Source organism: Rhinolophus hipposideros, assembly GCF_964194185.1.
Source record: "Rhinolophus hipposideros genome assembly, chromosome: 23".
In the NCBI taxonomy this organism is placed as follows: domain Eukaryota; kingdom Metazoa; phylum Chordata; class Mammalia; order Chiroptera; family Rhinolophidae; genus Rhinolophus; species Rhinolophus hipposideros.
Genome location: NC_138069.1, coordinates 9,271,893 through 9,296,111, shown reverse-complemented (window position 1 = coordinate 9,296,111; position 24,219 = coordinate 9,271,893).

Here is a 24,219-nt window from a genome sequence, read left to right as displayed (position 1 = left end):
TGTTTTTTTCCTAAGAGCCACTTAAAAATGTGTCAGCACAACAGGATTCCTGGAGGAGCTGCTTTCAGAACGTATGGGAAGTGGTTATATGAAGAAATGGATCCAAACAGCTCAAAGGGTGGACTGCAGTGGACGTGATGATGTGCTGGCCAGGCACCCTTCAGGAGGTAAGGGCTTACTCTCCCAGCTCGGGTGCTGCAGGAAGACAGCTCCTCTGCGGCATCCCCCTCTCTTGGGGGATTTCTTCGGCTGAAAATACTTGCCCCACCTAATGTCATGGCTTCTTCCAGGGGCAGCCTATATATCTAATTACTGATCAACATGAAGGAATAAAGGCTTGACCTACTCCTTGCCCCAATTTAGGAAAACTCCAAAGGACCATCTCAGCTCTAGAACTCTCCTTTGGGTCAGCTGAGAATTTGTTGTGACTGCATTAACTCCAGCTTCTCCCTCTGTTCAGTCTTGCTTCCTTCCCTTCCCTGCCACAAGCATTCCTGCATGCTAATCTCTGTCTCAGATCTGTCCAAGGGACCCAGCCTGAGACACATTCTGGCCATGTTTTCAGCATAAAGGTCCCTTCGAGGTAGGAAAATCTCATCCTTCCCCAGGGGTTCTTGGACTTACAGAGTCAGAGAGTGTCCAGTTCAGCCTTAGTCTCCCTACCTATGAAAGGGGCTAATCACCCATTCTCGCCCTGCCTGGAGTCTCTCCCTCTGCCCAAGATCTCTTAGGCTCTCAGGTCTCTGGGCCCCGGAGGTCCTGGGGATTAGGAGAGAAGCTGACCAATTAGAGGTCAGCATCCTCTGATAACCACGGGAGCATGGGACTGCAGCCTCGACCTGGCACTGTGCCTTGTGCCCGCAGAGTCTGGGCTCACAGTGGCCCTGAGAAGACCTTTTCCAGGACAAGCAGGTCCACCTTACTGTAAGTAGGTGGCCCAGGAGGCTGAGAAGGGGACGTGGGGACAGGGATGGACTGATTCTTGAGTCTGACTCCAGGGACAGTGAGGGTCACAGCCTGCTCCCTTCCTGGACATCACGGGGTTGGGCAAGTTGTTGCCCTGGAAAGAGTTCTTTACACCTCGGATTATAGTGCCAAGAGGGAAAAATTCCAGAAACTATTAGAGCTCTCTCAGGACAGGACTGCCACCTTTCACCCTGACCACAGCAGCAGCTGTGTCTTTGTCTCTGCCAGGGACTCCAGGTCTGTCCATTGCCTCTGTCTGTCAACCTGTCACTGCCACTGTCCCCAGATGGTCTCCGTCTGTCCCTCCTTGGCTGAATCTATTAGTGCAGGGAGTCTGTCAGTGTCTATCTATTATGGTCAGGAGCCCCAGCTGCGTCTGTTTGTGTGTAACTGTCATGGGCCTTCTCTGTCTGCCTGTGACTTTCAGACCTTTTGACTGGCCAACTCGAAGATGCTCTTTCCTCCCGTGGGCTTTCCCGGTAAGTAGGGGGCCCATGCCCATGGCCATGCCGAGTATTTTTTAAAAAATTATTTTTATTAGTTTCAGGTGCACAAGACAAAGTAATACTTAGACGTTTATCTTTCATATCCCTCATACTGCATGCCTAGTATTTTTGTTTGGTCGTGGAATCCAAGGTTGTCTCTGTGTCCTGAGCTTCGTAGGAACAGGAGCCTTTGGTATGACAGGCCCAGGGCCATGACCTGAGCCTCTTGCACCTTCCTCTGGTTTCTACCAGAGGTGGCTTCCAAATGCATATCTACCTGGCTGGTATGCATTTCCAGGGGTTGGACTGGTGAGGCAGGTGTTAGGGTCCATCTGAGCCACAGCCTTTCTGTAAAACTGGGCTGGATGCAGCCCTGCCGCCCGTCCTGAAGAGTAATAGAGCTTCTGTTTCAGTTGAGGACCTGAGAAGGGGCCTGAGGGCTGTTGGGGTCAGTCAAGGAACGCTTCCTGGGGTGTGGGGAAAGGGGAGACTGAACTATCCAGTAGTGTCTGGCTTGCAGCTGTGGCTCCAGCAGTGGTTGCTGTATTTCTTGCCTCCCTCCCAGCACATGAATGGCCCTATCCTCATCCAGCCCCACTGGCAGAAGAGGCCTGGGCGGGAGCCAGGCCCTCCACCAGGAGAGCTTGTGGCTGCCCCAGGCTCTGGGCTGGAGGAAGTGTGACACATTGCCAGGAGTTTGGCTTCCCTCCCTTCTGCTTCCTTTGAGATAGTTCCCAAGTCAGTTCAGTGGGAAAGGGAGCAGGGAGCTGTACCGGTGTTTGGTTCCCAGCACCCCTGGCTCCTGGATGGCGAAGGTCATCCTGCAGGCTTGCCGATCAGATGATGTTTTTGTTGTGGCTAATGATAACCTCCTTGGCTGGGTAGCAAGTAGCTTAGAGCACAGGGATTAGCTTTGCTCCACAGAGCGTTTTCTAAACTTTGGGCAATTTGTGCTGCCTTTCCATTCTGATATCCATAAAACCCGTGTGCATCTCCTTTAGTCAGGTGAGGAGAGGCTCCCTTTCATTAGACCCTGGACATAGCACAGTTGGCACTGATGCCATGAGTGGTCCTCCCAGACCCGGGGGGAGAGCAGTGGGTCAGAGCAGAGACCTCACGGTCCCTTGAGGGACGGATGGTAGCACACTCTTGAGGCCCAGGATGTGGGCCGGGAAGCCCCAGAGTCAGTGTGAGGAGGAAGATGTCCCAGCAGAAGCCATGCCACTGGACACTGGTCTACCCCCTGGGGGCAGACGTCAGCCACTTGGCTGGGATGCATTCCAGGCACGGGTGGGGGGTGCTAGGAGGGCTGGGACTGGCTCGTGTTCCTGGGGCCCAGGGCTGCTGGAGCAGTGAGGTTAGGGTGTCTGCAGGGGTCACAGGGGCTAGACCGAAGGGCTTGGAGTTCACGCCGAGCCAGCAGGCAGCCCATGTGGGACACGGCCAGACTAATCCCCTACAATGTAAGCACCTCAAGGGCTGGTTTCCCCACTGAGCCTGGCACAGTTACTGATACTTTGCAGGCACTCAGTAAATATTTGTTGAATGAATTAATGGATGCATAAATCTATCCGGCTGCCATGGGGAGAGAAGCAGGACGGGTCTGTTTAGAGATGAGTGCCCATGGGCGTTTGAGGTGGTCATCTGTGTGGGAGAGGTGGGTTGGGCCAGGGCAAGGCTGTAGGAGTGACGAGGGGACTAAGACCCTAAGAGGAACCCAGGTCACTTCCCGGGGCTGAGCCCCTCGCCTGGTCTTTCCACTAGGATGGCGGCCCATCAGTTTCCTCAGGGCCTCCCAGAGGCGCTGGGGCCAGAGACCTGTGGACAAAGGCTGTGCTCCACAATGTGCTGGCAAGACACCATCCACATCCCTGTCAGACTGGGCCCTTGTGCTGACTCCCCCAAAAAGGAGACGCTGGAAGTGGAGGTGGCCCCTCCATAGCTATGGCAGCATGGAGAACTGGTGAGTGATAAATTGCCTTATTTCTTCTCTTATCAGTGAGCATACTTCCCTGGAGCCTGCCCAAGCCAAGCTCCCCAAGGACAGTCCCCATGGCTTTGTGAGTGGGGTCTGATTTCAGCCCATACTTAGTTGGATTTGGGTTTTGTTTCCCAACATTTGGCTTGACAGAATGTGAATACTTGGGCAAGACTGAACAATATAGAGAAGAATTTCCAGTAATGATGAGGACATTTGGGAAGCAGCTTCAGATCATGTGAAGGGAGAGGAGAGACCTAGTGTCTGATGAACAAGCAGTGTCTACAAAAGCCAACGGCAATGTTATTTATGAAAGACTTCTTTGGGAAAATGTTTGGCAATATTTACTAAAGCTAAAATACGTACATCCTATGAGCCATTAATTCCACACCATTCCTAGCAGTTTCAACAGAAATGCGTACATACATATGCTCACCAAAATATGAGTACAAGTACGTTCATAGTCGCTTTATTTATGTCGGCTAAAAATCAGAAACAGCTAAAACATTAGCAGGAGCAGGGGGTAATACGTTGTGGGACACAATGGAGTAGTGCACAGAGACATGAAGAACAGACTACAACCAGAAAGAGTTGCACAGACATAATGTTGAACAGAAGAAGGCAAAAATAAGAGAGAGCACACTACGATTCCATTTAAATGTAGTTCAAGAATGGATGAAGCAAATTCATGGTGATAGCAGTTGGAATGGTGGCCATGCTGAGAGGGTGTTTACTGAGGAGGAGGGAGAAGCACAGGAGACTTTTGGGGTGCTGGAAAACGTTCTAGATTTTGCTTTAGGTGTTGGTTATAGCAATTTAAACATATGTAAAAATTCACTGAACTGTACACATAAGTTTTGTGTACTTTATTGGATAATAACTCAATTAAAAATAACAGATTTTTAAAAGGCTTTTCCCCACCTCCAGAAGAACTGCAGGATTGTGAAGGAAATGTGACCTTCCCCTTGAGTGAGGGCCCAGGCGGTGTGTTTGAGGACAGAACCTGGGGAGTTTGTGCTGATCTTGCCTTGAAGTTGAGCAAAAGAAAAGGGAGAAAGGATTTCAATTAGTCACCTATCAGGTTGAAAGAGCAGGTCTAGGCCAGAGATAACATCAGTGGCAGCAACATGAAACTGTTTCGCCACTCTTATCTCAAACCGCAGTGAAAAATAACTTGTGAAGTTGCATCTTTCCTGGCAGCCATAGCTCAGGGTCTCCTCGTAGGAAGAAAATTGGTCAGCTGTTTCCGAGGGCGAGGTCTGTACCCAGCAACCCTGCTGTGGACCTGGAAAGGGGGCTTCCGTGGGGGGAGGCCTGACGATTCTGTCTAGCCCACCTCTTGTGGTACTGAGGAAATCCCAGGCCTCTCTGGGCCTTGGGGGTGGGGAGCTTCCAGCACTGACAGTGGGTGACAGGGCCCCTGCACAGCCCAGCTCCAGTCTTGGGGGCTGGCCCTGCTCTGCCCTGCCCTACAGAGCTGGATGCAGGAACATCCTGGCCTCCCCTCTCAGAGGAACGCAGGCATCAGGGCACTCTCAGCAAAGACGGGTTTTCTAGCTCTCCCTTCAGGTCTACAGGCAGCAGGGCTCTGCAGGTGTCTATGCCTTCTTGTATCAGGGTAGGGGCTGGGGCTGGGGCCTCTTTGTTCCTGCCACAACCCTACTTCACAGATTAAAACCAGTTGAGGCCCAGGAGAGACCTGCATGCCAGATTGGTTATTTGTGAAGCCCATGTAACAAGCTGGGAGGGGCCAAGACAGGAGCTGCGAGGTCTGCAACAACCATCTGTGACTTCAACACAAACAGCAGATTGCTCGGAAGCCCAGGCTGGCACAGGATGTGCCTGGTCCATGCAGACCCTGCCCTCCACTTCCAATCACACACAGCCCGAATTCCCAAGCACATGCATGTGCAGCCAATCAGGAGGCGAGAGGACTCAGGGCTCACGAACATGGCACAGCTTGGATCCAGGCCCATCCTGCCCACTTGGGGCTGTGTGACGTAAGCCACGTGTAGTCCCCATCTGTGACTCCACACACAGGACAGTTGTAAGGATAGTTGAGGATGCCAGGATACACTTTGCAACACCGAGAGCTGTCCTGCCTGCCAAGGAAGAGCAGACAGGCCCCTTCTGCTGCCCACGCTACCTCAGGAGAGAGGACCAGCACTCTGGGCTTTGGGGGGAGCAGCCCCTGTCGTAAGCTAATCAGCAGCGTCTTAGCTGAACAACCCACTTGGGGACTCAGTCGAGTCAATGCAAGCCGCCACGAGAACCCCCATTTTGCTGGGGGCACTGAGGATGCAAATTTGCTATAAGCAAGGGGACCGACCACATGCTGCCCACTGACCTGGGCACTTAGACTCTCTCCTCATATCCAGCCATGGCCACGTTTACAGCCCTCACAGGGCGGAAAATCCAGGACAAACTTACCTGCCATCCTACCACCCAAGTCATCTTCCCAGTTCCCTTCTAGCCTGTGGGTCGCACAGGTTCATCCCTGCATCGGTGCCATGCTGGACCTTTCGCAGGTGCCTTGTCACATTGCAGTGTTAGCTTCATGTCCATCGTTTCATTTCATGGCTGACAGATTGGTTATTTTTGTGGATGAAGTCTCTCTCCTTCTGTGTGATCCCCCTGAATGCGAGTGCTAAGTTGAAGGATGTGGCCTCGTTATGGCCATGACACACTGCTGTGTGGCTGACAGCTGGGCCGTTCCAGCTCTCAGGGGCTAGCATATGAGAGAGGGCTGCCTTGTTGCCTTAGATCCTGGTTCCAGCCTCAGTGCTGCGGAGTTCTGAGGGGAGATGGGGCCCTGGGAGGCAGAGGTGATGAAAAGTTGAGGTGGTCCCCGTGAAGGGAATTGAGGGACCGTTCTACTGTCCTGGGAAATCTTGATGTGTGGATAAGCCTGTCTCCTCCGGCCACCCAGCCCCACTCTCCCTCCTGGTCAGAGATGGGCTTAGCAAAGTCAGGAGTTTTCCCTCAGGGTCAAGGTTGGCCTGTGCCAGGCCTGCCCACGGTTATTGCCCATGGAGGGATATAATTTGGACCTATTTGTTGGGAAGATCCTAGGAAAAGGAGGTTACCAGGGCCAGTCCCAGCTGATTTAAATCCGGGTCATGCCTCTTGTGCCCAGGTGTCGAGCCAGAGCTCAAGCCTTTCTTTGTACCAGCCCCTCCTTAGATCCTGAGGCAGTAGTGCCAAGAGGCTCCCTGAGAACTGAGAACCCTCAGGCCTGCCAGGGTCTCCAGAGCTGTACCCACCTGGTGCCAGCCCCCAGCAGGCTCCCGAGTACCACGATCCAAATCTGAGCCGAGCTGGAGGGAAAACGAGGGCACACAGAAAACCCAGGTGGGCCTCACTGCAAGGACTCTTCAGGGCTGGCTGGTGACCTTGGCCAGAGCTTAAGGCTGTCGGGAACCTGAGGGCAGTTTCTCCGTGTGGTGCAGCCCCCTTCCCACATGTCCTCATTCTCAGGAGGGGCAGCTGGGGGCACAGAAGCTCTGTCAGCCTGTTTCCCTAGAGTTGAGCCAGATGCCCTCAGGCCCTCAAGCTTAACAAAGACCCTGAATCTAGGCTGTGGTCTGGCCTCGGGGGCTCGAGTCCACCCTGCCCTTGTGGACTCTGGCTGAGACACTGTGGTACTTGTCTGAGGTCACACGGCAAGCTAGTGGCAGTCCAGGCTTGTGCACAAGCTGCTGGCGCAAACCCAGCAGTGAGTACATGCAAGCCCCCACCCCCACTGTGGGTCGGAGAAGTGGCAGTTCTTCCTGCCAGTGTCTCAGCAACCCTGCGCTGCCCTGCACCAGTCACACTGCTGCCTGTCATACGGGAGTGGATTTCAGCACCCTGAGCGCCTATGCGGTGTGCCCAGGGGGCAGGAGCTCCCGACCCCTGGGGAGTGGACTGTGGGCTTTCTTAGGGCTGAAACCACTCTTGCCCCCCTAGCCCCATACCATCCCTGACACCCAAACCTGAGTCACAGGGCCACCTTCCATGTTCTGAGATAACTTGGCCACTTTGTTCAGTTCCACTTGCTGACCTCCAGCCCGATGTGGCCCCTAGAAGTGCAGTGGCCAAGGAATCCTACGACAAGGGGTGAGGGTGGGCAGGGCTGTGGTGGCCTGTGCACTGGCTCCAGACACATCCTGCAGCTTCACAGCTTGGCAAGGTCTGCCACAGGGGAGATGGTGCAGGTTGCAGCAGGTCTGGCCTGGACCAAGTTGTGCTTCAGCTGGATACCTATTCTATGCTAGAACAGTACAATACATCTTTATCTTTCCTGGTTTGGTGAAGGAGCTCATCATCTGAGAAGTTAAAATTGTAGAAAGCTGTTTGGATTTGGGGTAATCCCAGTCACCTCCAATAAACTGTTCAAATGATTAGGGTTAGGGTTAGAATTGAGGGTAGAGGTCAGAGCCCAGTCTGGCAGCACTTCAGGGCCCAAGCGACTGGTGGATTCACCACAGGCAGGGCCTTGTGCTCTAGGGGTGTTAGGGCATTAACAGTTCCCCAACTGTTAAGACAGTGGAGGGTGTAGTGAGGGGCTTTGCAGGCCGGGTGAAGGGACTTACCCTGAAGCCAGTTAGCTCTTTGCTGGTCTAGAAGAAGCTGGGGATTTGGAGATGTCCCTGGCCCTTGTGGGACCCCCATCTTGTCCAGGACCCCCACTGTGCTTAGTCCTCTGCGAGTACCCAGAAAGTCCCAGTTCCCCTGAGCCATTACCCAGGGCTGATCGATCTGGCAGAGAAGGATTGAACCCGCAGAGTGGGGGTGGGGTGAATAAACTTAGCTCCCCAGGAGCTGTAGTGAAGACCAAAGGGGCGCGGACCTGGAGTGCTGAGGCTTGGCCCTTGGACCCAGGGGTGGATGGGGCTGACTGAGGCTGGGGACGGGGTCTGGGAAAGGATCTGATCTGACTTCTGAAGGACACAGGGAGAAGCGGGGTGGGAGCAAGCTGCACAGACATTAGTGGATCCTCTACTGTGTGTCCACTGGCACTGGGGGCATAGCACGGGGGCCGAGGAAGTGCTTCTCCTCCTGAGAGACCCCAGGCCCTCTAGACCAGGAGCCTTGGGTATGGTGCCATCCACCCCAGCCCCCTGCCCTTTCCAATCTGTCAAGGCCCCGGGGAGACTGGACTCTATCACAGTTCTCATTCCCCAGCATTTCCATAGCCCAGCTTTATTGATGCTGATGTACGAGTTACAGAAATGTTTCTTTAGTCACACCCCCTCCATTACCCACCTGCAGCTTCCTCTGCAGACCCAGGGCCAGCAAATTCCCATCCTGCCCCAGATGTAAATTGCTCCTGACCTCCTCCACTCCCACTTCCTGCAGCTCTAAGCACGGGCACTGGGCTCCCAGGAGAGAACAGGGTCTCAGAGGCTGTCCTTGGTCCTTTTACATGATTTCCATCCTTCTATGGACATGACAACACTCTGTAAGGCTTCCTTGAACTGTGAGAAATTACTTATCTCAGTAGTACAGTTCTTAGGTGATTCTGTTGGCTAAATAAGAAACATATTTAAGTCATCTCAGTAGAAAAAAATTAAAAGCAAAATCTGTTCTCAGCCCAAAGGGTCAAATAGTATGGCCCCCTATCCCTTAGGAAGTAACTCAGCAAGTCGACCCTGTTTGTCTTAGGGAGGGCCCTGGGCCATCTGGTGATTGTGGACCCCAGGGTCTGAGAATCATCCGTGGTCTTGGGGGAAAGCAAGGTATGGACAGGTCCCACAGCTGCTCAGGACGGGGACACAAGGACAAGCAGGGTGGACAGAAAGGGGAGCATCTCAGTCATGTTCCCTACAATGTGTCCCCCCCCATCCACTGCCCATCTCCACATCGCCGCCTCCCAGTGGGGACCCCGGGGGAGGGCCAACCAGAGCCAGCTGGACCGCCTGCCCACCTGGGGTTGGCACTGACTGGCCCTTCCCTCTGAGTGCCTGATCAGACCTGCTGCACACTGACCGTTGTGTGTGGGGGCTTGGCAGAGGGCATGACAAATACCTCCAGCACGCCCCCTGAGTCCCCACTCCCCTGAGCCCCAGCCCCTGTCAGTGAGGGGCTTCTTCCAGATTGGAAAGGAGTGCCTGAGGCCTCACATGGCTAGTGGGGGCCAGAAGAAGCCCTTTGCCCCACTGGGTCCCTGGCTGTGGTAGCAAAACAATGATGTCTCAGGTTTCCCCAAGAGCAAACAAGAACTTACTTGCAGCTTTGTGCAGATTCGTGGCAGTTCTTTCATGTTCTTATAAACCTTTTGTAGGTGAGCATCATGGTTACAGTTCCTAAGGAGTGTCTTCAGGGTGGAGATGAAGTCCTTTATAAACTGTCCATAGCATGACTCCTGAAACAGGGTTGGGGGCACTGGGATAGAGGTGGAGCCCGGCAGAGTGCCCGCTGAGCCGAGGCTCATCCCTCCTTGACCACTCTGGCCAGATGGAGCCCTGGACGCAGGCCCTACCCCGACTCTCCCACGGGAGACCTGTGGGCACTGAGAGCTGTGCAGGGGGTGTCTGGCCTCTCCCCAGACCCAGAGCTGATCTGGGACGGTGAGCAGACAGCCCGGCAAAGCCCAGCTTCTGGCCATTGTTTCCTCTGTTGGCTGGGCTGGAGGCTCCATCCTCAGACTCTCAGCTTTCTCCCCAGATTTTTCTCTCCAACATCTGTTCTTATCTCTGCCCTAGGTGCCGACTGGGGTGATCCCTTTGAAATGTGGTCAGAAAGGTCCATGTGGTGAATGCTCCTTACCTCACTGGTGTTCTGGGGCCTTTTGAAGGAACCCTGGAAGCAGGAAAAGTTGGTCAGAAACACAAAGAGCCACTGAGAGCCCAGTGATGTTTGATGAAGACTCAGACTTACATTGTAGATAATGTTGTCAGCTGAAAGTTCACGCTGAATCTCAGCACAGACTGCCGTGTGATTGTCGTAGTGAGGCTCGCTGGTTATCTTCATGGGGGCGGAATGGCTTTCGAAGCCCCAGAGCACACAAGCCAGGAGCACGTACAGGTACATGGTACAACTGGGCTTGACAGCACATCTGTGGGGAGGGGTACCTATATATGTGAGTCTAAGGAAATGCTAAATCTCTTTATCAGTCATCACTGACTTACGTGGAAGATAGAGAGGACCTTATCGCTGGGGAAGATGTGCTTCTCGTGCATTTTGTATGACCACAGCACACTTCATGGATTCTTGTCTTTGTTGGTCTAAGACAAGTTAATTCAGGCTTGGTCTAAGAAAGTTCATTCGTACTCACATCTAGAGTCATGACCTTTCTGCCTGCGTGTGGGGCAGGGTCTTTGGCCAGGACTGGTGCTATCTGCAGAGAGAACAGGTGGGATGGAGAGAGAGCCAGCAGGAGACAAAGCTGTACCAAGCCAGCTTCCCCAGGCCCACCTGTCAGTCAGGGAGAAGGCTGGCTGGCTGGTGCTGGGGACACACCCACTTCCTCACAGTCCCCAGGAGGAACTGGGGAGCATGGGTGGGGGGTGATGGGGGGTAGGGGGGTAGAGGGGGGTGGCGTGCAGGTTCAGGAGCAAGGCCTCCAGCCCTGCTGGCAAAGCAAGTGGAGGGAGGAGGACTGCCAAGTTCTCATCCCGAAGGCCATGAATTTTAAGGGGATGATTGGATGCAAAACGTCATGTGAAAACAGAAAGCAGCTCAGGAAAATGTCACACTAGAGCCATACCAACAAATTACGAACTTACATTCTGACTCTCACAGATTAAGATCACCCATTTTGGGTAAAGTTTGGTAAATATGCTGAGCTCTGACCCTGGTGGTTTATTCCCCCCCCCCCCCCCCCCCCGAACAGCTAGCTAGTCTGTGCCGGGTCACCTTAGGAGTGATGGAATCCCCAAGTGTGAGGGGCAGGCTGTGGCTTCTGAGGGCCACAGGAGTTTGGCCTGATGTAGCCCCTAGGCCTGCCAGGAAGGGCGATGCTCCTGCACTGGGGCAAGTTTCCCCACTGGCTGGGTTCCTTGGGTTCTCTGTGGTGGAAGCCCAGGAAGCACGTCCGGGTGTGCAGAATGCTGTACTCAGGCCTGCTGTCCCCTTCGTCCCCGGTGCTCTGACAGGGCTGCCCCGCAGACAGTGCATGGCCCTGTCCCTCACCCCACCTCCCCGCTTCCTCCCTCCCTGCCCTGTGGGGAGGAGAGTACCACTAGCATTTGCTCATGGTGAAAACAAACTGCAAAACTGCACAATAGGACCAAATGTTTAATAATTTATTATTATGGTAAAATATCTTGAATAAATATGAACTTTGAGCTTAAATAAATAAATAAATATTAAAATACATAAATATATAAATAAATATTATTGGTCCCAGCCAGTGTAAAAATCCCCCACTCCCCTACCACGCCTGTATCAGGGTCAGCGTGGCTCAGAGCAAGTCCATGGCCCCCCAGGGCCTGGCCCAGCCTGCAGTCCCTCCAAGGTGAGGATCCAGAGTTTTGGCTCTTTGCAGGGGAGGGCGGCGATCTGCGAGGGGAGCTCCCAGGACTGGTTCTTGGACTGGCCACCTCACTTCTGGACTGGCTCCCAGCAGACAACGGGGATGATCTGCAGAAACTCATGCAGCGTCTTTTTGAACATTTTGAAGGTGACAGTGTGGGTGTCACAGAGAGTTTCCTTAAAGATAAAGACAAATAAAATTTGAGCCCAGGCCTGAGTGGGTAACGTGGGGGGAGCAGCAGCGTGTTAATGTGCCGCCTCTGGAACGTAGAGGCCAGAAGGCTGTCTGAGGCCTGCCTGCTGACCTGGGCCAGGTGACATATTGCAACCCATGTGTCATCCAAAGGATACACAGCTCTGTAAGTGGCAGCTGGGGCCAGGGACCTGACAAAATTCCAGCCCGAGGCTGGTCTGCTGGGCATTTGGTCCCAGGCCAGGGCAGAGCAGCTAGACTGAGGCTGGCTCTGAAAGCCTTGAAGGGGCAGGAGTAGGAGTCAAGGCCACAGATTTCACTCGCTTCCCACAGGAAAGGGGTGTTCGGGACCTTTGTGCATTCTGGACGTGCCCTGCTTCTTGCTGGCATGCAATCCAGGAGTCCCAGGAGGGGCCAGCAAAAGTCCTGTTGGGAGGTGGCAGCTGGGCCCGGGAACTTCCTCTGTGTTTTAGGCAGGCCCTGAGTTTCCTTGGGTTTGCCTCACCTCTGACCTGGTTAATGATGACAGCAAGAGCAGAGCAGCGCCACTAGGGAGCGCTGCCGGCTCCAGAGAGAGCTCCGTGCCCGAACTGCTAGAGACTAGAGACGAAAGCGGGCTGGGCTGCCCCCTCTCTGGAGGGTCTAATCATTACGAATCTGGTGACACACCGTCTGGGGTCCTGAACAGCCACACCCAAAGGTCTGTCTTTCCCTATCAGTCCTCACCCTCCTAGACCAAGTCCTTCCCGCTTGGGGCCCTGACGTGGGCACTCACGTTGTGAGAGGAGCAGTGCTGCTTGTAGTGATTGGCCATCAGGGTCAAGGGGCCCCTGACCCTGGTGAGGTCGCCCTGCAGGCCCTGCATGTACAGCTCCAGGCGCTGCTGCAGGCATGTCGGCTTCTGTGGGAAATGTTCATTCCTTGGTAAGCAGTGGCCAAGTGCCCTCCCATCCCTTCTTCCTGTTCTCGTCCCTGTCCCCCAAGAGTAGGGCCTGGGAGGGGCCCAGGATGGTTCCCAGCTGGTCTCAGACAGGTCCAGTCAGACGTACTGCCCTGCCCCCAGTCCATTGCAGGCATGCATTTGGCTCCTCACCACTCAGCTCAGGCCACCCTCAGCCAGCACAGCCACATTCCCTTGGCCTAGCATGTCAAGAGGGTCCCAGCCCCTAGGAAATGAGGTCACTATCCCCCCACCATTCAGGGAGAAGGGGGCAGGGCATCACCCAGACCTGCTCTGTGAACAAGCAAGGCTTATTTCTCAAACCCCTCTGTGCCCCTCTGTAGCCATCACCCTGTCTCCACAGGACTTAGTATCAGGGTACAGGGAGCGCCCCAAGCCCACAGCCCCTGCCTCATGAACTAACCCCTGCTTACTCACTTGTCCCCTCGTGACTCCTGGCCCCTTGAATGCTAGAGCTCTCTGGCTGCTCAGATAATAATGGAGCTCACGTGACTGCCACGGGGGCAAGGCCAGTGGCTCTCTGAGCACACCCCCTTCTGGCAGCTGGCTGACTGAAGGAAAGTGGACATCCTGGGAGGATCCACATAAAATGAAGCCCTCCCCAAAGGTAGAGGTCTCTTGGAAGGTGTGTCAGAGAAAAGCATCTTACCTCGGGATTAAACAAGTCAGAGACAACTTCTGCTTCATCCTATAGAAAAAGGCAAATGCAGTGTTAGCAAGCTGACAGGCAAAGCTAGTCCAGGCCATCGAGGTGGGCCAGGCACGACCCACCTTCCCTCCCGTACTCACCATCACAGCAGCCGGCTCACTGCTCTGGTTCAGAAGGCTCAGGGCCTCCTTAATGGCATCCACATGCTGAAAGCGCCTGGTGGCAGGGCTGAGTGGGCGGGTTGGTGCGGAGATGCTGCAGACCACAGTGCCCAGGAGAAGTAAGTTCTGCAGCCACATCCTCCTGAGGACTTTAGCCTTTCTCTCTGAGCACTGGGCTCACTGGCAAAAGGGCTTTTATGTACACAGTGAGAGGAAATGATTAATGGTGACCACAAAACGCCAGGGAGGTGGGGGAACTACCTGACCTGTGGAATCTCCTGGTCCTTATCAGCTACACATGGGAAAGGTGAGCCTTTCCCCAGTTGGTCACCATCGGGGTTTTTCATTAATGAACCTGCCAAGAATTGACAGCCCACCCGCCTGCCTCCTTGAGTACGCGCTCCAGCCCTCCCTAGGCAGTCTGACAGCCCGCTGAGGCTGCCCCCGCCCTCTGAGAGGCTTCTGGGCACAGCTTGGATTTCCTGACCCAGAGTGGCCGGGGCAGGGCCTGGGAGATGCCGGATTGGGCTCCTACTCCCAGGTTCCCCATCTTGCCTGTTTTCCCAAGAAGTCTTTGGGCTGGCTGTGCCCACCCTACGGCCCATTCCAACCCCAGCCTTCCCTTCTCCTCCTAGAGCTGCTGCCCACTGTGAGAGACGTGAGTGTGAGGAGGACTCTCCCAGGCCTGCCCCACTGGCCACCACAGCAGATTTCGCCCAAAGGCTTGGTCCTACATACAATAGCTCACCTCAGCCAGCCAAGGACCCAGAGCAGTTGGCAAACTCTCCTCAGCCCGAGACCACTTCCCTACAGTCCCTGTGACAACCATGTGCCTGTCCAGCCAACAAGACTGCAGAGTGTTCACGGTGCGATCCCATCGGACAACCAGTCCTGGTTTCCATAGCCATTTTCATCCCCCAGCCGCAGAGGCAAGTTGGGGTCTCAGCTGGGGTGGGTCAGGACCCTGAGTATGTATCCTGGCTCCAGCACCACCTGGCTGAGTGACTCTTCCCTCTGAGCTATGTGAGCCTCGCCTCCCTCTGCAGGGCAGCCTGCCCCTCTAGGTGGGCACTGCATTCCTACCTACAGTCCCTGGCAGGTACCACGAGCTCCGGGGGCTGGCTGCGGGGTCGTGGCTGCATCCACACCAGGTGCAGGGCACAGTGTCCTCTCTACCCAGGTGTTCCAGGCTTCACTTCCTACATGGCCCCTGCCCCAGCCCACCTCCAGCTCCAAAGGCCTCTTTGTGGAACAGGAACTGCTTCTGGAAAAGCCACAGGCTCTTGAGGGGCTGAGAAGTGTTTGATTTTCACAATGGAGTTTGGAGAGGACAGCACGAGGTTGGGTTTTTTTTTGTTGTTTTTAAAAAATTTTTTTTTATGAAAGTGTAGTTGGCATGTAATACTATATTAGTTCCAAGAGGACAACATAGTGATTAGACATTTATGTCCCCCATGATGTGATCACCACACTAAGTCTGCCAATTGCCTGGCACCACAGCTGCCCCATGCTGTGAGTTTCAGGCCTGCAGGGCTGAGGGTCCACATGTGCCTTTCTGAATGTTTGTGTGCCTGTGTGGTCGGATGTATTGGTACTTACAGGTGCATTCAGGGGGGTGCATTGTACATGAGGTCATCTGTTTGAGCCCCCATGCCTCTGCAGGTACCACTCTGATGTGGGAGGAGCTTCCCACACTGGGTGTGATGTTTCTGGGCCCCAGAGGCTGATCCCGCCTAGACCGGTGGGGTTGGACACAAGCCAGGACACTGCTGGCCTCCAGTGGCCGCCCCGGAGAGCAGGGGGCTGAGCACTTGGCCTGGGCCCTGGCAGGTCGCACCGCTTGGCAGGCGGGTTGCTGCCTTTGCACAGAAAAGCCAGGGCTTAGTCTTCCACACCCCAGTGGGGTTCCTGCCAGTGGTCTGGGACCCCCCATGAGGCCACCTGCCCTTCTGAGCCTGGTGGAACATTCCTTGACGGCCTGGTTGGGGGTGAGAATCTGGCATGTCCAGGCCCTGGCCCTTCCTCCACCTTTTCTGTGAGGCTTCTGCTCAGCCCCTTCCAGGGAGCTCTCAAGGGGCACAAGGTCAAGGACACTAGATGCAGATGCCCGTGTCAGGGCCCTAGAGGCTGGGGAGTGGGGACTGCAGGAAGAGCCTCTGCTAGTGGCCAGGGAGGCAGAGGGCCGGTGTGGCCCCCCTAAGATAGAAGGCCACTTTTCTCCAGGAAATGAGTTGACGCTTAGTCAACAAACTCCTCCAATCACCAGACCCTGTGCTAGGGAGGAGGTGGATGGGACTTTCCCACTGGCCCTCACATCTGGCCCTGGAGGCTCTCTGTCTGGTGGGGGAGACAGACAACAGTGGACACTTCCATTGTATGGTCCAGACTGGGATGGGGGAAGTTCAGAGCTGAGGGATCCCAAGGAACCACTTTTCCCTGCTTGGGGGAGCAAGGGGACCTGAAAGCTTCCCAGGAGATGCTACCTCCCGGCACAGCCTGAAAAGGCCAGTAGAGGCGGTGGGCAAGTCAGGTGGTGGGAGGGAGAGGAGGCCGGGGTGGGGGGGAGCACTTAGGATCAGAGGCAGAGGGTTTGAAGAGCAGCAGGTATGGTGAAGAGGAAGCAGCTTCCAGAGCTTTAGGAGGTAGAATCTTGATAGGACTTACGATGTACTGAGCACCTGCTCGGTTCCCAGCAGGGGAGGGAGACACAGGATGATGAGAACAGGCAAAGTCCTGCCTCGGCGGACTTCGTAGCACTATGGATGAAGAAGAGAGTAATCTGTTCACCATCCCCCTTCCCCAAAATGTGCTTTTGGATGTAAGTAAGAAGAGTTAGAACCACTGTCCAGGTGTCTAAGGAGGGGACTCAGGGAACAAAGGAGCAGGCCTACAGGGTCTAAGGGCCCACGGAAAGGTTTGGCAGTTCCCAGGCTGCATGTGCAGGGACAGAGCTGAGGGTGGTGTGTGATCAGTAAGGCTGCAGAGGGTTAGAGCAGCAGTGTTTAAGGGCCAGGGGCATGATAGCTGGGCACGAGGCTGGCCAGTGGCCAAGGGTCCTGGGGGAGCAGGAAAGGAAGCAAAGCAGGAACCTCGGGAGAGGTCTATGACAGTAGCGTGCTCCAGGGGCGCTGGAGTTAGCACGTGAAGGACAGAAATCTATGGGTTTGGCAGTGAGGTTTGTGGGCAGCCACACATCTTTCTTCTGGAAAGATGACATCAGGGTGGAGGCCATGACATGGCAGCCATTCCTAGATTGTACCGCGTGGAAAGTGACAGTGATAGCATCTAGTGGGCATGCTGACTCAGGCGCCCCAATGGAGCTGTGCGAGGGCGGAGGCAGGACCATGCTGGGCATTGTGAATCCTCCTTGGGCCCCTTCCCACAGGGCCAGGAGAAAACCCTCTGGAAGGAGTTTCCTGTGCGTGTCTCTCCCACAGGCTGTGGAGGAAATGGGGTTGTGGCCACCGCAGTATCACAAGGGGAAGGAGATGGACGTCCGAGGGCCTTGCATCCATGGGACCGGCACCCCAGCTGATCTCACCCGGGGCCTGCCATTGCTTGGTGGGGGTCCTTGTACTGACGGCCTGCCCAGTCCACACAGGCAGAGATGACAGAGACCGGATTTGAACCCATACCCATCCCTGTCCCCTTGATGTCTTCTACTATCTTAGAGATCAGAAAGCCAGGAAATGTTGGTCACCTGGCTAGACCAACAGAGGGGTATCCCTGTCAGGACAGCTCTAAAGGGAGACTCCTCCAGGTGTTGGCAGGGAAGCTAGAGTGGCCTGTGACTGTCCCAGGGAAGCCCTGGGGACCAAAGGCAGAATTTCTCCAGCAGAACCTGCCACCCAGGCTTTTCTATGTCTCAGTCTTGGGTTCTCTGCCATTGACCCTTGGATAGCCCAGGAAAGTCTCTCCTCCCTAAACCTCTGCTTCCTCATCTGTACAATGTGTCTAATTATTGCTGCCTCACAGAGGAAACTGAGAGGAACTTTGTGGGAGATTCTCCCAGGGAGGAGGCAGTGCTTCAACCTTTTTTCTCCTCTCCCCACCACTTGGGAGGTGTCTGAAGTCCAAACTGAGCAGAGGACTCAGCTTTGCTGGAATTTTCATGAACAGCTGCCCCTTGCCCAGCCCTAGCCCCAGATAGCATCTTTATGGACAGATGTGGTGAGAGAGAGAGCCCAGCCTCCAGCCAGATTTGGGGCTCCTGGGGTCTTGATCACTCTTGGGAGACCCCAATGCAGGGACAGCACCATGAGTGGTGTTACCTTCTCTGGGAGGGGTCAGGTCATTCCAGGCCACATCAGACACATGAAACACATCTTTGGCCTTTGTGGTAGCAGCCAGGTGGACCCCACCGACATCTCCTCAGTCCGGGACCCCAGACGTGCATCTCCAAGAGGCCAGGCCGTTCAATCCAAACTCCTCTTCTGGTCCTGCTCACTGAGTGTCCCCAGACCCTGGTACTGGTGAGTCCTGACTGGTCTGGGAGGATCTGAGGGTAGTTAACGCTCAACCATGTGTGGACTCGGCGTCCATACAGCCACACCCTGGACGGCCCACCATGTGTGTCCCACCTCGCAGTCTCCTGCATTCAGGGCTCACATCTGGTGGTCACTTTGGATAGGGGACAGGGAAGGACAAGGCCAGACTCATAGACATAGTGCTAAGGGCACCAACCAAGATGTGCATGGAGAATGAAGAGCCAGGAGGCGTGGTCATGAAATGAGAGTGAACCGAGTTAGGGAAAGGCCATCAGGGGACTCATTGGCTGGGGGCAGGAGATGACTGAGGAATTTGACACTCAGGGCTCTGGCTCAGGCAGTTGGGTGGACAGCGAGGCCATTTGCTACAGTGAAAGCCACCCAAGGTGACAGAGAGGTTTGGGAAGTCAATCCAGACTGGACTAGATGTGGCAAGTTTGAGAGGCCAGGGGACCAACAGAAAGACGCAGTCTGTCAGGGGACTTGGGCCCAGAAGTCAGGAGAGGTCAGGGCCCAGACATTTGCACTTCCCTGATGAGGAGAAAGTTCCTCACACCAGGGGGCTGCACAAGCCAGCTGGGCCTTGGGTAGTGCCCAGAAATGGCAAGTTTTAAGGCTGAGCCAAGGATGATGAGACCTCGTTTTTCACTTCATCCCTTGGTTCTTAAGGCTTCCTTTCTGTTTCCCCAGGACCCAGCAACTGCATACTCAGGCTGATGACACCCCATGGGTGGGTACAGGCCCGCCTACCACTAGACCCTCCCCCCACTTCTGCCTCCCACCTGCCTCCGAGTACTACCCTCAGGTCTGTGAGTCTCTCTGCCCTAACACTGTCCGCAGCCAGGAGTGTCATCGGCACCCAGAAGGAGCCACTGCCTTTATCTGCTTCCTTGGGAAACAGCCATTGAGCTGCATTAAAAATTAAAAGGAGGGGAGATCATTAGACCAGAGGCTTAAGAACTTCCCAGAGTCCCAAGGGTGCCCCTCACTGCCCTCTGTGTCAGGCTGGAGGCCAGGCCAAGGTGTGCTGGGTGGGAGCCTCCCTCTGGAGCTGATGGGCCAGAGTTAAGGTCGCAGATGTGGGTTTTCCATTCTGGGTAGGACAGATGCTTCTGGAATGAGCTTCCTTTAGGACTTTTCTGAAGTGCCAGGCTCCCTTGGATTCTCCCTGATGCCCTGTTTGGTAGGTACATCTCTTGATTCTGGTTTTTCAGGTCCCAGAGGGCCCTGGCCTTGAGCCTCTAGGCCACCTCTGCTCCCTCTTACCACCTCTGCCTCGGCACAGCCCCTACTTTCTTCTAGCACTTCCCCCACAAGTCCCCAGCGCCTCCAGCGGTGACAGTCTCTACCATCACTCAGGCTGAGGGCCCAGCAGCAGTGATGAGAGCGGCAATGAATTAGGGGTTTGGGGGTAGGGATCCACAAAATGCCTCTGGAATGGCTGGAGGGGGTCCTTGGGGATCTCCCCTTCCAGCCCTAGGGCCACTAACTCATAACTCTCACTCCCTAACTCTCACTCCCTAACGCTCACCCCTTCCCACCCCTCAGGCACATCCCCACAGGGGCTCCCTTTGTGATGAACGCAGAGGTGATGGTGGTAGGCCTGTCACTCCTTGCTGCATGAGCTGTGGCTGTGACTCCCACCTCTGAGCTCATCTTCACATGGGGTGGAGCCCCCTTTGTGGGTTGCTGGGAGTGCTGGGCCTCATGGAGGGATGTTTTCTGTTTTGGCTGGCTGGGTGCTGCCCCCCAGCATCAGGCCCCCTACAAGCAAGGAGAGTGATTGCTGGGGTCTGGACCAGTCTCCAGAGCCTTCACGTGCCCTGGAGGTGGAGGTGGATTTAGGCTTCCCTGATGGGGGGTTCCCTATGCACACCCCTCTCCAGTGCCCCAACACCTCGCCACACCCAGCCCCAGGAGGCAAACCCTGACAGAGGGCATGAGTGTGCTGAGGTCAACTAACTGGGAAATGACTGAGTCACATGGATTTTCCTGGAAAGAGCCATTAGAGAACACCAGTACCGGGGATGCCTGTCTTGGAGGGAAGGATGTGATCCCAAGCTACCAGGAGCCCAGGGCCCTGGCTTGTATGAACAAACAGCCATTGGGTCTGGCTCTCAGCCTGAGGAGAGCAGAGTCACTCACTGCTTCGGGATGGGCCTAGCCAGGTGTTTCACCCCGGCAGCAGTGGCTGTTCATTGTTTTATTACCCATTTTTTATTACCCATTGCTGTATTACCCATGGGTAATAAACCTTGGCCTGGACCACAGGGATCCGGACAGGCTCTGTGGAGGGAGGAGGGAAGAGCACCCGTTGCCGTCACCCATGTGGGTTCTCATTCCCAGCGCTCTGCAGCCTAGAGCTCACCAGCCTGCTTCCGACTCCCAGGTGCTCCCACAACTCAGGGCAGTAACTTGATCCCCTCACACCTACCCTTGCCATGCCCTCCAGGGGGCTCCTTCCCTGTGCCTCTCTGACAGCCCGCCTCAGAGCCCACATCTTCTTCGTCACAGTCTGCTGTTCCTGGCTGCACCTGGTTGGTCTCCAGCATACCCATGTGCCCTCCAGGGCCAAGCCAAGACACTCGCCCTCTGTCTGCTGAAAGAAGTCGTAAGGGCAGCTGGGATGGAGGGCCCGCCTGTCTGAAGAGGTGAGAGGCCTCAGACTAGGATTCTGTGGACCCTGGGGGGAGCAGGGAGGGCCCAGGGAAGGCAAAGGGACATGTCACACCTCCATGGCTGGAGGTGGAAGTTGAGCCTAACATCTTTGAGGGTCTGAGTGGGAGGGAGGAGGCCTTGACTGCCAGCCGTGGCAGATATGGCTGTGAGTCAGTGGTCTCCTTCTCAGAAGCTCCATGAGGTATGGAGATAGGGCCCTGGGGGTCAGAGCACAGGAGCCAGCTCAGGATCTAAGCCCCAGAGTGTGTGGGGGTTCTGGGCGGGAGGAGGAACAGGTGGCTCGTAGAGGATTTTGATGGTAAATGTATGGCGGTTTGGTGAATGGAGGCTGGAGCGGCGGCACTGCTGTTCTGCCTGCCCTGGGGCTGGAACCAGGAGGTCTGTGGAGTCTGCAGCTACCTCTGGAGTCCGGGCTCCAATCAAGGAGACCCCAGGGAGACCCTGGGCCTCGGTGGGCATTGGGCAACACACTTTGACTTAAGGATTCAGACTCTCTGAAGTCAGACTCCCTTAATTTCTTTGTGCCTCAGTTTCTCTGTATGTGAAATAGAGGTGATAGTAGACTTCCTCAGGTCATTGAGGGGATTCCCTGAGTCCCTCCTCAGTCCAGGAGAGCAGCAGCAACTTTGCCTGGTCTATCTCTACAGCCATGAGCCTGACCTGACGTTTCCAAGAGGAAAATTGATGCCCTGGTCCCTAGTGAGAACTCACTCAACCCTCCACTCTATGTCACACTACCTCTGCTTCTCCCTCCCTTCCCCCGTGGGCCCAGAGATCCCCTTCTGCTTGGCTGGCACCTCTTTGCTCCAGCATCTCTCTCCCTCTGCCCTGGCTCCTTCCTGTTGGTTTTAAAGGCAGCCATCCTATCTCTCCCCCTCTGTACACCCACCACCTCCTCAGCCATGGTTGTCCAGTCTGGCTGTCTCCACAGTGGCCAGGTCGGGCTGGGCTGGCCTGGGATCAGGGAGAGAGGAATGGGGGAGGGAACAAGACTGAGATCCAAAGGTGCCTGGGGCCCAGGGTGGCTGGGCTCCCTGGGCAAAGGCAGTTCTGGGGGACTGCCTCCATCTGGTGACCTGTCACCCACCCTCTAGCTGTATATACTGCCTAGACTCTCCTATGTCGCCAGCTTACCCTGAACTCTTGGACACCCACACCCTTGCCCCTAGTGTCATCTGCCTGACCTCTTTCTAGGCACTTCTCTGCCTGATGAATTCCTACTCCTTTGCATCACCTTCTGTGGGAGGCACCTCTGAAGAGATCCACAGCCATCCATCCATTTGTAATAACCCCACCACACTGTGCTGGGCCAACCGGACAGGGCCAAGAGGCCCCTAAAGACCTGACTCAGTGTCTCCCCAACAGGGGGGTCCCAACGTGGGTAAGCGATGGAGGGTCCTCAGGGTGTTTGCTTAACTGAGGTAAATGTGGATTTGACTCAGGATAGGAGGAGCAGAGCCCCTTCCCGTAGCAGGATTCACAGGGTGGGTGAGGTGGGTGATGCCTGAGTTCTCTCCTGAGGCACTTGCCTGCCTGCAAATTTCTCTTTGCTCTATTTTTCTGTATTTCCAAGTTTTTCAGTTAAAGAACATACATGCTCTCTCATATTTCCCTCCCAATGAAGAACTGAATGTTTTTAAAATTAAAATGAAATTATTAGTTGAGGTAATCTGCAGAAGAGGCACTTTGGATTTGGGAAGGAGGGAACTTTGGAGTTCAGCTGGCCATCCTACGATTTACCATAGGGCTTTGCTGCCCCCTGGTGGCAACTGTGCTTATAGACCTGGCACTAAGGATAATCTAGGCAGGCTCAGAGAAGACATAAAACTGACAGACCTGATCAATGTGATACACCACAGAAACAAAAGATAAAAATCATAGGATTATATCAATAGATTAAGGTAAAGCATTTGACAAGATACAGTATCCTATATCAATAGATGCAGATAAAGTATTTGACAAGATACAACATCCGTGTATGATTAAAACACTTAATAAAATGGGTTTAGAAGGAAAATACCTTAACATAATAAAGGCCATATATGACAAACCGTAAGCTAATATCATAATTAGTGGTGAAAAACTGAAGCCTTTTGCTCTATGTTCAAGAATAAGACAGGGTTGTCCCCTATCACCACTGTGATTCAACATAGTATTGGAAGTCCTCGCCAGAGCAATCAGGCAAGAGAAAGAAATAAAAGGCATCCAGATTGGGAATGAAGAAGTTAAATTGTCACTTTTTGCATATGACATGATTATATAAAAAACTCTAAAGACTCCACCAAAAAGCTATTAGAAGCAATAAACAAATACAGTAAAGTTGCCGGCTACAAAATCAATGTGCAAAAGTCAGTTGCATTCCTATATACTAAAATGAAATGTCAGGAAAAAATGAAAAAAAAATTCCTTTTGCAGTTGCAAGAAAAAGAATAAAATACCTAGGGATAATCTTAACAAAGGATGTGAAGGACCTATGTACTGAAACCCGTAAGACATTTTTAAAAGAAACTGAAGAAGACAAAGAAATGGAAAGACATTCCATGTTCATGGATTGGAAGAATCAATATAGTTAAAATGGCCATATTACCCAAATCAATATACAGATTTAATGCAATCCCCATCAAAATCCCAATGGCATTTTTTAAAGAAATAGAACAAAATAATCACAAGATTTGTATGGAATCACAAAAGAACCTGATTAACAAAAGCAATCCTAAGAAAAAAGAACAAGGCTGGAGGTATCACACTCCCTGACTTCAGCTTGTACTACAAAGCTGAAGTAATGGCAGAATGGCAGTAATGGCAGAAAAACAGACATACAGACCAATGGAATAGAATGGAAAACCCAGATATACAAGTAAACCCACATAAATATGGGCAGACAATTTTTGACAAAGGAGCCAAATACATACAATGGAGAAAAGACAGCCTCTTCAATAAATGGTGCTGGGAAAATTGGAAAGCTATGTGCAAAAGAATTAAACTAGCCTGCTGTCTGTCACCATGTACCAAAATCAACTCAAAATGGATCAAAGACCTAAACATAAAACCTGAAACAATAAACTGCATAGTAGAAAGCATAGGACCTGACTTGCGGACCTGGGATTCAAAGAGGATTTGATGAATTTGACCTCAAAGGCAAAGGAAGTAAAAGCTAAAATAAATGAATGAGACTACATCAAACTAAAAAGCTTCTGCACAGC